Source organism: Suricata suricatta, chromosome 3 (assembly GCF_006229205.1).
Source record: "Suricata suricatta isolate VVHF042 chromosome 3, meerkat_22Aug2017_6uvM2_HiC, whole genome shotgun sequence".
NCBI lineage: Eukaryota > Metazoa > Chordata > Mammalia > Carnivora > Herpestidae > Suricata > Suricata suricatta.
Genome location: NC_043702.1, coordinates 14,216,937 through 14,229,543, shown reverse-complemented (window position 1 = coordinate 14,229,543; position 12,607 = coordinate 14,216,937). Strand labels below are relative to the sequence as shown.

General features: G+C 39.8%; 1 long non-coding RNA gene across 1 annotated transcript in view; it reads left to right on the top strand.

Annotated features, from left to right (window-relative positions):
• The window catches only part of LOC115288645, a 45,095-nt gene that overhangs the window by 31,792 nt on the left and 696 nt on the right, over positions 1-12,607 (top strand). The gene's annotated exons all lie outside the window — the stretch shown is intronic.

Here is a 12,607-nt window from a genome sequence, read left to right as displayed (position 1 = left end):
GTAAAGCCTGGTACATAGGAAATGCTCAGTAAGTGTTAGCTATTGCCTTTGTTTTTAAAGGAACCCTTTTTCTTCTCTCTTTTCTCTTCAAAATGGAGGAAAATCAATGGCATGAAAGTTTATAAATCTAAAGTTTTGTGTATATGTGCTACGATCTGAATATTTGTCCCATTCCTCCCTCATATGCTGTAAACCTAAAGTCCAAGGTGATGGTATCAGGAGGTGGGGCCTTTGGGAGGTGATCAGGTCATATGGGTGGAGCCCTTGTGAATGAGATTAGTGCCCCTATAATTAGTGTCCCAGAGAGCTGGCCCATTTGTTCCATCTTATCATAGGAGGATACAAGGAGAAGTCAGTGACCTGAAGAGGGCCCTTACTTGACCATGCTAATACCTGTATAGCAGATTTCCAGCCTCCATTTCTGTTGTTTACAAGGCACCCAGTCTGTGCTATTTTGTTACCACAGCCGAAATGGATGAAGACACTATGAAGCCATTAGTGTTTGTCTCCAAGTTTAAGTCCTTATATTCTTGTGGAAATGTTGATTCAAGAGTTACAACATTATCGTTTTTCATAAGCAAAACATTAGATATATAATATACATGTATCTTAGAAGCTGCATTTAGAATCTAGATCTTCCATTCAGTGGTTTCTAGAATATATTATCGATTATTCCAGTGTATAATTTCTAACATCACAGTATTGCTGTCCTGTACACTCTCATTCATATTTCAGCAGAAGCTTAAAAGAATAATAGCTATTTGTGAGCCTTGTTTAAAGTCAGAAAGACAAGGGGTGTCTGGGTGGCTCAGTCGGTTAAGGATCTGACATCAGCTCAGGTCATGATCTCATGGTTTGTGGGTTGGAGCCCTGCGTCAGGCTCTGTGCTGACAGTTTGGAGCCTGGAGTCTTCTTCAGATTCTGTCTCCCTCTCTCTCTGCCCCTCCCCTGCTTGCACTCTGTCTTTGTCTCTCTCAAAAATAAATAAACATTTAAAAATTTAAAACAATCAGAAAGACAAATGAATGTAGCCAAAGTATACGTATAATTTGGTTGTCTACCCTTATTTTTCTGCTGACATATTTTACTCAAGATTTCTTCCCAAGTCCATGCTTCTCCAACAACTACCCCGAGGGTTATGATCTTTTTTCCTTCCTCCCTTCTTTTTTTCTCCCGTCTCTCTCTGCCTTCCTCTCTCTCAGTACTTCACATCATTCTCTCCCTACTTGTTCCCTATTGTCTCATTCACATTAGAGAACCAAAAAGACTTTGGAGAAACACTACCCAAGGCAGTGTATTGGGAAATATGTAGTCATTGACTTTCATGGGTCACAGAAATTGTGCTATTTTAAGAGTGCTCCAGCTAAATGGGAGATCATTTGGTAAGGGATATCAAAGACTCACAAAGCTATTTAAGCTATTAAATAGAAGAGAGTAATTATATAAAAATTTACATCTCTCACATTGAGGAAGGGAAATATAGTTATAGAAGGTGATTTAAAGGTAGACACACTTAATATCTTTTATGCTTTATCCTCTACAGAGAGATCAGAGATGGATTATTGTTTGGGGACTGATGTAGTTGTGAAGGAATGAGAGAAGAAGGAACAACATTCTTAGAGAGTATCTGGAAAACCTGGGCAGTCAGGTCCATAGGGTCTGGTAAGCTGTTCCTTCTGTTCTTCCAAGAACTTCAGGGCAGCTAGCCAACATTTCTAAGAAATTCTAGAAAGGGGTTGCTGTCCTTTCAGAGTGGCAGGAGAAAAGTGGTGCACTTATACTTAAGGGGGAAAAAACCCTTAGTACTGAATGGTATAGCACCAACTCCTACAATTTATTGAAAGAATATTGTAAATAATAAAGTAACCACAACCTATCGAGGCACAGATGATCAGAAATCAAAAGCATAACTTTGGTGTTAATAAATCTTTCTGAAGTTAAGTAGTTATTTATTCTGTAGCAAGGGGCCATGCAGACAAGGGTAGAGCAGAAGGCACACTTTGCCTCAATTTTCCGATGGCTTATAAATCATAATCTAGTTAAGAGATTCTGGGATATTGACAGTACTTGTGAAGAAAACAGCACCGCTGGTTTTCAAAATGCATGGTTACTTATCGCTTACATGTGGCATTTTCTTGTTCCACATTTGGGATATGAACCTCTAAAGTTCAATTAAGTCAGAACGGCTAAATCAGAATCTCTGAGGGTGGGACTGAGGTATCTGTATTTTGTAAACCACAGGAGTGGTCCTGGTGCTTAGTGAGGGTCTGAGAGAAAAGGTTTTGCAACTCTACACTCCAAGGCGGGGAGTAGAGACTTGAATCAACTGAAAGTTTTCTCTTTGTCCCATTTGTTTTTCTGCCTTCCTGCCTTCAACCCTGGCATTCCCTATGTCTAGGAGGTCACTTATGACTTTTTGAGGGGTCCATGTCCCATTCATCTTTCAAGCCTTAGCTCAATTTCTGTTCCTCTTACAGAGCCTCCTGCCCCAGCCCTTCTCACCTCTGGGCAGTCTCACTATTCAAAGTGTGGTTCATGAATCTGTATCATGAGCATCATGCGAGAGTTTGTTAGAAATGCAGATCTTGGGCCCCACCCCAGGCCCACTGAATCACCAGCTGCATTTTAAGAAGACCCCCCAGGGCATCAGTGTGCACCTTCAGGTCTGAGAAGCCTTGGTCTGCACAAATCTTAAACTGCTTGCCACTTCCCTGTGTGTGGTCACAAACGGGTTTGTTTGTTTGTTTTTTTGGGCTCATCTTATCAAATAGATTATATGTCCTTTGATGGAAATGGCCACTTACAGCTTACTGCATCTCTGTATAACATGTTGTATATGGACATGCAAAGGCTCATAATAATAGCAGCATTTATTGAAACCCAGATTATGTGCCGGTCAGGGTGTTAAATCCTTTAGAGGAATCATTGAAATCCCACAGCAAGTCTGTGATGTAGGGTCAAATACCCATTGTAGATGAGAAACTGAGGTTCAGAGGGGTGAGCTAAGTTGTGCCAGGCCACACAGTTGGTAAGTGGCTAAGCTGAAATCTAAAACTATAGCTCTTAACCTCAATGGGAACAATAACATGTGCTCATAAATTGTTTAATAATTCCAAGCTTAGAAAAAGATGCCATGAATTTAAAAGTCCTCTGGCTTACTTACAAATGTGAAGCTGATAGACACAGGTCCAGGGTTCCATTTAAGGTATTTGGCAGGCTTTGGGCAACAGTCTATTCCCACCTTATTTAGTCTTCGTGGTGGCATATTATTACGTTCTTCATCTGGTTTCTCTTTTGTTTTGTTTCTAGAATAAATCTCCTCTGTGTTGTTAAGGGTAGCAAGACTCAAAAACCTGACTTCTATTATTGTTGATCTCTTAGTTGGTTTTCTCTAAGACCTATTTAGTCTGATCCTGGTAAGGGGGCTGGGGTGGAGATGGTGTATCTCTTTTTCCTTCTGTTATCTTTGTTATCATAACCACAATAGCAGTGGAGCATGGCCTTTGGTAGTATCAGGTTTGGGTTTGAATCATAACTCTATCACTTGGATAAGTTATATTACCCCTCTGTGCAGCTTCCCCATTTATAAAATGATCTCAATAGTATCTACTTCATAAGATTGTGATGATAAATAAAAGTACCAATTAAACTTGCGAAGACATAGGAAGCACTCAGTAACTATGAGATTTGATCATCAATGCAAGCCAGACTCCCTGTTGTCTTTGTTTTTCACCTTGTCTCAAGTAAACTCGTAGAAAGCAGACCACTGGGCTGTCAGTCACCTGGAAGACACTGCTAGATTTCTTGTACGTTGCTCAGGGTAAAACACATAGTCTCGAATGGGAAATCTCAGTTGGATGTTTCATAGTCAAGATGGAAGATAATAATAGGTCATAAACACATATTTCCCACTTGATTACCTCTTTTCTCTTTTTTTAAAGTTTATTTATTTATTTTGAGAGAGAGGGGAATTAGGGGCAGAGATGGGGGGAGCAGAAGATCCAAAGCAGGTTCTGCACTGACAGCAGAGAGCCTGGTGCTGAATTCAAACCCACCAACCCTAAGGTCATGACTTGAGCTGAAGTTGAGGCTTAACCAGCTAAGCCACCCAGCTGCACTCTCTCTTTTATATGTTAGTCACGGGGGTGGTTCTTTGGGTCCTTTCCTAGATGGCCAGTCTCTACATGACACAGCATCAGTAAGGCATGCATAGTATCTGTTGACTGACTGGCTTAGCAGGCAATGAGCTGGACATGACTGCTAACCTAAAGTTAACTGTGGACAAGCATCACAGCATCAGGATAAACTGATTTGGAAAACTAGATTCGGAAATCAGTGCTTTTAGAATACCACAGTTCTTTCAGAAGTGGTTGAACTTGGGGCATGTTTCTGATCTTCTGTAGCCTCAGCACTTGGCAACAAATACATCGAATGTATAGCTCGATCCTTCACCTGTTCTGCAAAGGTAATAATGCTTAGCTTGTCTCAAAGGAATACTGTGTAGGATTGCTAATTAGTGCTGGCAATGAACTCTAGAGCTACCAGTGAGTGCTGAATTAATGTTAATTGTTAGGAATAATTTGATTCAGATGCATTCTGATACTCAGTGTTTAGGCATCCAATGTCCTTAGAATTTTAATTCTAGACTGTCTTGGGTGAATTGAGTTAGGCCTTTAAGGAAAATGAAGTCTTTAGTAATGCATATATCTCTGATGTTCTACCATCACATATTATGTAAGGTGAAGGAGCAGCCTAGCTTGGGAAGTCAGAAACCTGCTTTTGGTTTCAATTACCGAACCATATCATCATGGGCATTGTTCAGTCCCTTGAAGCTACAGTTTCCTTATCTGTAAAATAAGAAGTGTACAAGATCTTTTAGTCACTTACAGCTTTGAAGTCCATGATGGGCATTGCTTGGCTTTCCTCTGGCCTTCCACAGTTAAAGAGACTCAAAAATCCCATCCATTGCCACGCCACACAGTGTTTTGAGAATCCAATATTGTGGCCTGTAATATTAAATATTCAATATAAAAAAGTATTTGTGGGTTTATAAGTCCTGGTAGTGACTACCACCTGAATTTTATTTTTTTATATAATTTTCAATATTCCTTAGCTTTTTTGATTGATGACAAAGAAATATGGTTCATTGGCATTCCCAATAAACAACAATAACAGACAAAAAAATACATGAAACCATTATTCACTCACTGGGAGGGTATGGAAGGTATTAACCATATACGGTAACTATAGTGCATAAACCTATAGAGTACATACTCTGTATAGTACCGATAGGGTACTTCACTCCTAAGTGACACTGCTGTTTTGCGCCCTCCTCGCTTCTGTTCATAATTTACAACAAGTTTGAGGGAGGAAATCTTTGAAAATTATTGCTCATCTAAATACTAGTACATTTTGTGACAAGCTGAGTGGAAAGGAATATAAGTTTTATTTCATTTACTATGGGCTTGTTCCTTTGAGGAAGGCAGGCTACTAAAAAATTATGGGCTGGTAAATATTTTCCATTTGTTTCCAAGACTCCAATAAGTGGCATAACACTTCAGGGATCAAGGAAAATTTTCCATTTGGATATGTCTCTTCAACTAAAATTCCATTTGGCCTTCAATTGAGGTCAAGAATTGTGATAAACATGTTAGTACTTATCTTCAAAACCTGATGACATTTAATAAAAAAGCGGGTTGAATTTTAGTAATGCAAAATGTAATCTTAACCTTTTGAAGAATGTTATGAAGAAATGTTGAACGCCTTTTAATTTATTTAAAATTTATTCCCACCTACTTCTGAAATGGATTTGAGGTGACTAAGTTACTAAGAAATTTGAGTTGCAATGAAAATTCATCATTACTGCTGTGCTGGAAATGATTTGGTTAATGGAAGCTTAATGGGCTAAAACTGTCATTGTTTGGTAAGGATTAATAAGTTCTTTTATTGGTTCTTTATTTTCACATTGTTTTCATCAACCCTGATGGTTCAGAAAATGCAAGCATTTTCGAGACCTGTAGTTTTGAGAAAGCAGACTGCAAAGCATTAGCATTGAATTTGTTTGCAGTGAAGTTTGCACTTGTGTGAACATGGCTGTGCTCTGTAACTTACACTTAAAAAATTCAGTAAACCTCTCCTAGAATTTTGATTTTATGGAGAAGCCATGGAAACGGGGACTGGCTTTTTTTTTTATCTTTAATTCTTATCTTGCTATTTTTGTGATTAAAATAGTACAGAATGATGGGGAAATTATTGTATTTTATTAATTCAAACATACACTATTTTCTTTTACCTGTCAACATATTACACATTTTTTATTGAAGCATAATTTTTAAAGTTTTTTTGGAGAAAGTGCAAGCAGGGGAAAGGGGCAGATGGAGAGAGAGAGAATTTCAAGTAGGCTTCATGCTCAGTGCAGAACCTGATGTGGGGCTGGGCTGGATGCCACAATCCTAAGCCGAAGTCAAGAGTTGGATAATCGGGGCACCTGGGTGGCTCAGTCGGTTGAGCGGCCGACTTCAGCTCAGGTCATGATCTCACAGCTCATGGGTTCGAGCCCCACATCAGGCTCTGTGCTGACAGCTAGCTCAGAGCCTGGAGCCTGCTTCATATCTGTGTCTCCCTCTCTCTCTGCCCCTCCTCTGTTCACATTGTGTCTCTCTCTGTCTCTCAAAAATAAATAAACATAAAAAAAAAAGAGTTGGATGATCAACCAACTGAGCCATCCAGGTGCCCCATTGATGTTTTTATGCATTATGAAATGACAGTAAGTCAAGCTACTGTCTCTCACCATCAAAGGTTATTACAATATTATTTTATTACATTTGTACATCTTTGAAATCAGAATGCATCTTATAGTTGAGAGTGTCTTACAATTGTTGTCAATCAAGTGACATGGTTTTCCCTGCTTGCATCTGAGTAAAGTTGGTTAGTGAAAAACAACAGGGGTGGGGTGCCATTAACAATCTGTTTGTAGACCATTTGACAGAAGACCAAATCCTCCTTGTTGCCTAAAAACTTTCAGGTGACTAGTTGGTAAGATGAAGAAAGTACCAATAATAAAGCTTTTAGAATGGGTGTCAGACGATGTGCAGAAAATCCAGAGATGGTCGTGGAGAAACTCTGGGAGTATTCAGAAGGTTGAACTCTGAATTGATAGAAGTTCAACCTTAACCAACTTATTTTGCTTATATTTTGTTTTACTCATGTACATATATGTACATAAGAATAATATATTTAAACATGTATACTTATATATGCAAAGTAAATATACTAAGTAAAGAAAAAACACTGGTCATAGTTTAATTAGCAGATATTTATTTATCTCTGTTAAAAAATAATAATTTATGGTCCTGTACTTAAAACAAAATTCAGTACAGTACTAATATATTGAGTCTCTACAACCAAAATGATGGAGGCCGCCAATAAGGTAAAACCAGTCCCATATCCCTGAAAAGTCAAAAATACTTAGGACATTCTACATTCAGGACATCCTGCATTATTGTTTTAAAAAAAACTGGTACACTTTTGAGAGACTCAACTTTTTCAGAAGCTGTTCCTTTGATTGTGGGAAAAAGTGAGAACTTGGACAACACAGATGTTTCCAATTTGGAGAAAGAGGAAGCCCATGGGCCTGTATCTTATTCTGGTTCTTGACGATCATGGGAATCTGTTTTCTGGCTTCCCCTCCATTATCAACATGTATATAACATTAAGCTTTTATAAGTGTACTTTATCCTAACCTCTGCCCTAACCCCAATACACATTTAAAAAAAATCTGCAGAACTTTCTTCTTGACTTCCTCAAGGAATTTTGGGTATAATGTTGTAAAGATTGATCTTAGTGTTAAATTTTGTAATAATGAAAGATCTACCTTTCTGATTTACTCTTACCAATTGATGTGATGGGCAGATAAAAATGGTCTTGTATTTCTAGGGAACACCTACCCTGGGCATTAAGAAAAGTCAGAGAGATAAGCCATATGGAGCTGTAAGAAGGAATGAACATAGCTATGGCTTGTTTGCGAACGGGGGCTTCAGTGTTCAGATTTCATGTCCGTTTGCCAGATATTAGGATCTGAGCTGGGATGCTAGGAATAACTGTCCCCAAATAAAACATTTTTATTAAAAAAAGTTTTAAGTCTTTTCATGGTCTGTACTATGATCACATGGAAACCTTCCAGCTCAACAACACCAACACCAAAAATATTTCCAATCCTTGGCTAAGGGCTTACTTTTTTCCAGCATTAGGCATATTGTGATTCTAGGGCAGGAAAACAAAGGGGACAAGACCTTGATGGCGGTTACAATGGGATTTCGTCTCTCCTTAGGGCAATCCTTGCAATTCTATTCACATCTAATATTCAGGGCATGAGGCTTTATTTTTATTTTTTATATTTATTTTTATTTTATTTATTGATATTTTTGAGAGAGAGAGACAGAGAGACAGAGAGAAAAAGAAAATTCTAAGCAGGCTCCATGCTGAGCTTGTTGTTATGCTTGATCCCACAACCCAGGGATCATAATCTGAGCTGAAATCTAGAGCCAATAACTTAGTGGACAGAGTCACCCAGGTTACCCAGGGCACAAGGCTTTAAAACATATATCAGACTTTAGGGAATGGAAGCAGATATGGAGCCTGGAAACAAACTAGTTTTTAGGAACAGAGGAAGAGGGAGACAGAATCCAAAGCAGGCTCCAGGCTCTAAGCTGCCAGCACGGAGTCTGACACGGGGCTCAAACCCATGAACCTCTAAGTTCATGACCTGAGCTGAAGTCAGAAGCTCAACTGACTGAGCCATCCATGCACCCTGCTTAGAGACAAGCTTGTCTATGATTGTTCTGCTATGAGGAAAGAACACTGGGAAGATATATATTTTGTCCCTTCTTCCTCCACTCTTCCATTAAAATATATTTACAATATGCTAGTTACAGTCCTGGACACTTGAGATATATCAGCAAACAAAACAAAAACTTCAGTTGTGGAGTTTAGATGCTGTTAGGACTAAAGGCAATAAGCAATGAATAAAAGACACAAGTCATACAGTGTATGAGAAAGAGAACATGGGATGAAAGAATAGAGCAAAAGGCTACCAGGAACATGGGTGTAAGCTGTGACAGGAAGGGTGTGATACAGGGTCTTTGGGGCAGCCATGATCAAAGGTGAAATTTGAGCAAAAACTTGAAGGAATGAGGGAGCTGGACAAGGAAATATCACTGGAAGAGCGTCCCAGGCAGAGAGAAGGCCTGAGGGAATAGCCTCGTTGCTGAAAGATGCCTAGAGTATTAGTAGTACTGCAGCACTCATGTGCAAAATGCAGGAAGAGTAGCAAGTGATGACATCAAGAGGTAAGGGGGTCCCATCAGGGGGCCATGCATGGCACAGTGAGTCCCCTTTGGTGCTCTAAGATGTGTCTTCTCTCTGATACGGAATATGGTAGGGTCATCTCAGTCTTTGGACATAGCTTCCTCTGAACTTGTAATGTTCTTTCCCCAGACCATGCTCTAGCTCCCCCTTCTCTTCACACAGACCTCAGCTTTAAGGCCACCTCCTCAGAGAGGACTTTTCTCATCACTGCAGCCCATCCTCACGTTGCTGCACTTTTGCTTATGAAATTGTAACTGTCAATGCTAAGCTGTGCAAATGCTCCCTTTGAGTGACAGTGAATGGTGGCCCGGGGATTCGGCATTGAGCATCTCCACTAAGGAAGATAGGTCCTTAGAGCTAAAAGAAGTTATGGAGAGCAGTCCATCTTACCCTCTCAACTGAAACCTCTGCAAGTTCTTTGTTTTCTGGGAGTCAATATTTCCTCACTCATTTTCTGAGGCAGAAATTTTGTTTCCTCCACTAGTAGATCCCTGCGGTGAATTTGGGGATAGACACATGGCCTAAGTTGTGCTAATAGGAGCTGCCACTGGAAATTTTATGCCGGAGCCACCATGAAAGTCCCTGCTCCAGTGGAGTTGCCTAGTGGCTGCGGGGGCCATTAGTGGTCATAGCTCTCCTCTAATGGAAAAATCTTCACCAAGAGGGAGTGAGAGAGACTGAGACCTGGTGACATCATAGGAGACATTGAACTTGATGTGCCTGAGGCTCCTGGGCTTTTGGACTTTTTAGTTGTAGCAGTCGTAATTACACTGGTTAGACTTGGGCTGCTTTCCCTTGTAATAAAAAGAGTCTTCATAATGTAGGTATAGCTCTCATTTCTACTTTCTGTTTCAATAGCTAATAGTGATTATGGTTGCTATGGTCACTATGGGATTCAGAGGCCTTTTATTATATGAGGACTTCTCACATACCTCATCCTGTCGACCATTGCTGATTGGAATTCTATTTGGTTCAGTTTCTCACCCAGCAAATGGAAGCTCTTCTTTTCTTCTTGAACTTGTATCTTTAGTTCCAGTTTAATTATTGTAAAGATCCCCAAAGAGCTTGAAAAATTAAATTAGGTCTCTATGCTAAATTTCAAGCTCAATTAAGAAGGTCCTAGGAAATCCAATTTCTTCACCATCTCTTGCTCTCCCTAAAATATTTTTCTACTTAAAAGGTAAATTTGCTCCACATCTAAGAGCTGTTCATGCTAATGGGCATTTAGAAGAAGTTAAGAGGAAAAATGAGATTCTAAGAGGATGTTTCTCTTTGTTTCCTGCTTTGCCCTCTCGGTTTACCAGCATCAGGGGCCACGTCAAAAATGTACAGAAATAACCCCATCTCCAAAATAACAGTATGAAAGCATTTTTCCTCGCTGATAAAAATCAGGGGTATCCAAAAGCAACATTGGAGCAATTCTGCTTCTTGGTATATATCCAAACGAGTTGAAGACAGGATCTCAAAGGAATATTTGCACACTCATTCCATTACAGCCTTATTCACAATGGTCAAGAGGTGAAAGTAACCAAGGGTCTGTCAGCAGATAAATGGATAAAGAAAATGTGGCTTGTATACATATGTACATATGATGGAATATTATTCAGCCTTAGAAAACAGAGGAAATCCTGTCTGTGCTATAGCATGGATGAGCCTTGAGGACTTGTGCTAAGTGAAATAAGCCAGTTATCATAAGACAAATACTGGAGAATGCTACTTCTATGAAGTATCCATAGGAATCAAACTCATAGAGACAGAAAGGAGAATGGTGGCGGCCAGGTTTTGAGGGGTGGGGAAATGAGTTGTTGGTTAATAGGTTCAGAATTTCAGTTTTGCAAGACGAAAAAACGTTCTGGAGAGCTGCAACATGATAATATGCACGAAGTTAACACTAATGTATTGTGCACTTAAGTATGGCTAGGATAATAAATGTTTTGTGGGTTTTTTTTTTGTTTTTGTTTTGGTTTTTTTTTTTTTTTTTATATACCATTTTTTAAAAAGGAAAACAGGGACACCTGGGTGGCTCTGTCAGTTAAGCAGCCGACTTGGACTCAGGTCATGAGACTTGGGCTCAGGTCAAGATCTCACAGTTTGTGAGTTCGAGCCCCACATTAGGCTCTGTGTTGACAGCTCAGAGGATGGACCCTGCTTTGGATTCTGTGTCTCCCTCTCTCTCTGCCCCTCCCCCACATGTGCTCTGTCTCTCAAAACTGAATAAATGTTAAAAAAAAAAACTTAAAAAGGAAAAGAAAAAGCAAAGCAACACCAAAACATTCACTTTACTGTCTTCATGGAGCTCCTTCCAGAAATTTCATCCGAGGGGTGGACTACTAATGTTAGAAGGTCACTCAATTATTTTTGCTTCTTGAACCTTGTCCCCTTAAATTTTGCTTTGCCTGTTTCGTGGGAGCATAGCCACACACACTTGTTTGTGTTACCTCTGACTGCTTTCACATGACAACAGTGGAGCTGAGGAATTGTGACAGAGACTGGATGGCTTCCAAAGCTGGAAATATTTGCTGTCTGGCCCCTTACAACAACGTATGCTGACTTTTATAGGCTGAAATGTGTCCCCCTAAAATTCATATGTTGAAATCCTCACTCCCAGCACCTCAAAATGTCACTGTTTTTGGAGATAGAGTCTTTAAAGAGGTAATTAAGGTAAAATGAGGTGGGGGGGGCCCTCATCCAATAGGACTGGCATCTTTAGAAAAAGAGGAAATTTGGACATGGACACCTGGAGGGAGGGCGATGTGAAGACACAGGGAGAAGACGGCCATCTATATGCCAAAGAGTGTCCTCTGCCAACACCTTGATCCTGGACTTCCAGTTCCTAGAACTGTGACAAAATAAATTTCTGTTGTTGAAGTCACCCAGTCTGTGGCATGTTGTTATGAAGGTCCTGGCAGACAAGAACCGCTGACTCTTAGAACCTCCTTTGTATTCTGCTTTGTTTCAATGCCAGCCTTGTGGTTAATATCTCGTTACTTGTTTTCATAGAACAGATCTGTTTCCTGTTTGTTTTGTCTGATGGAGAACCATAGTTAGGTCATACCTTAATGAATGAGGACCAGGGAAGGGCTGGCTGAGCTGTGGCCTTTTCACATGTTAAGATCATTACCTAAGCAGTTTAATACTTTAAATATGTCATTGAGCCTTGTGGTGGGCTGAAGGGTGACCCCCAAAAAGATATGTCCAGGTTTCTATCCTGGGAACATGTGAATGTGAGTTTATTTGGGTC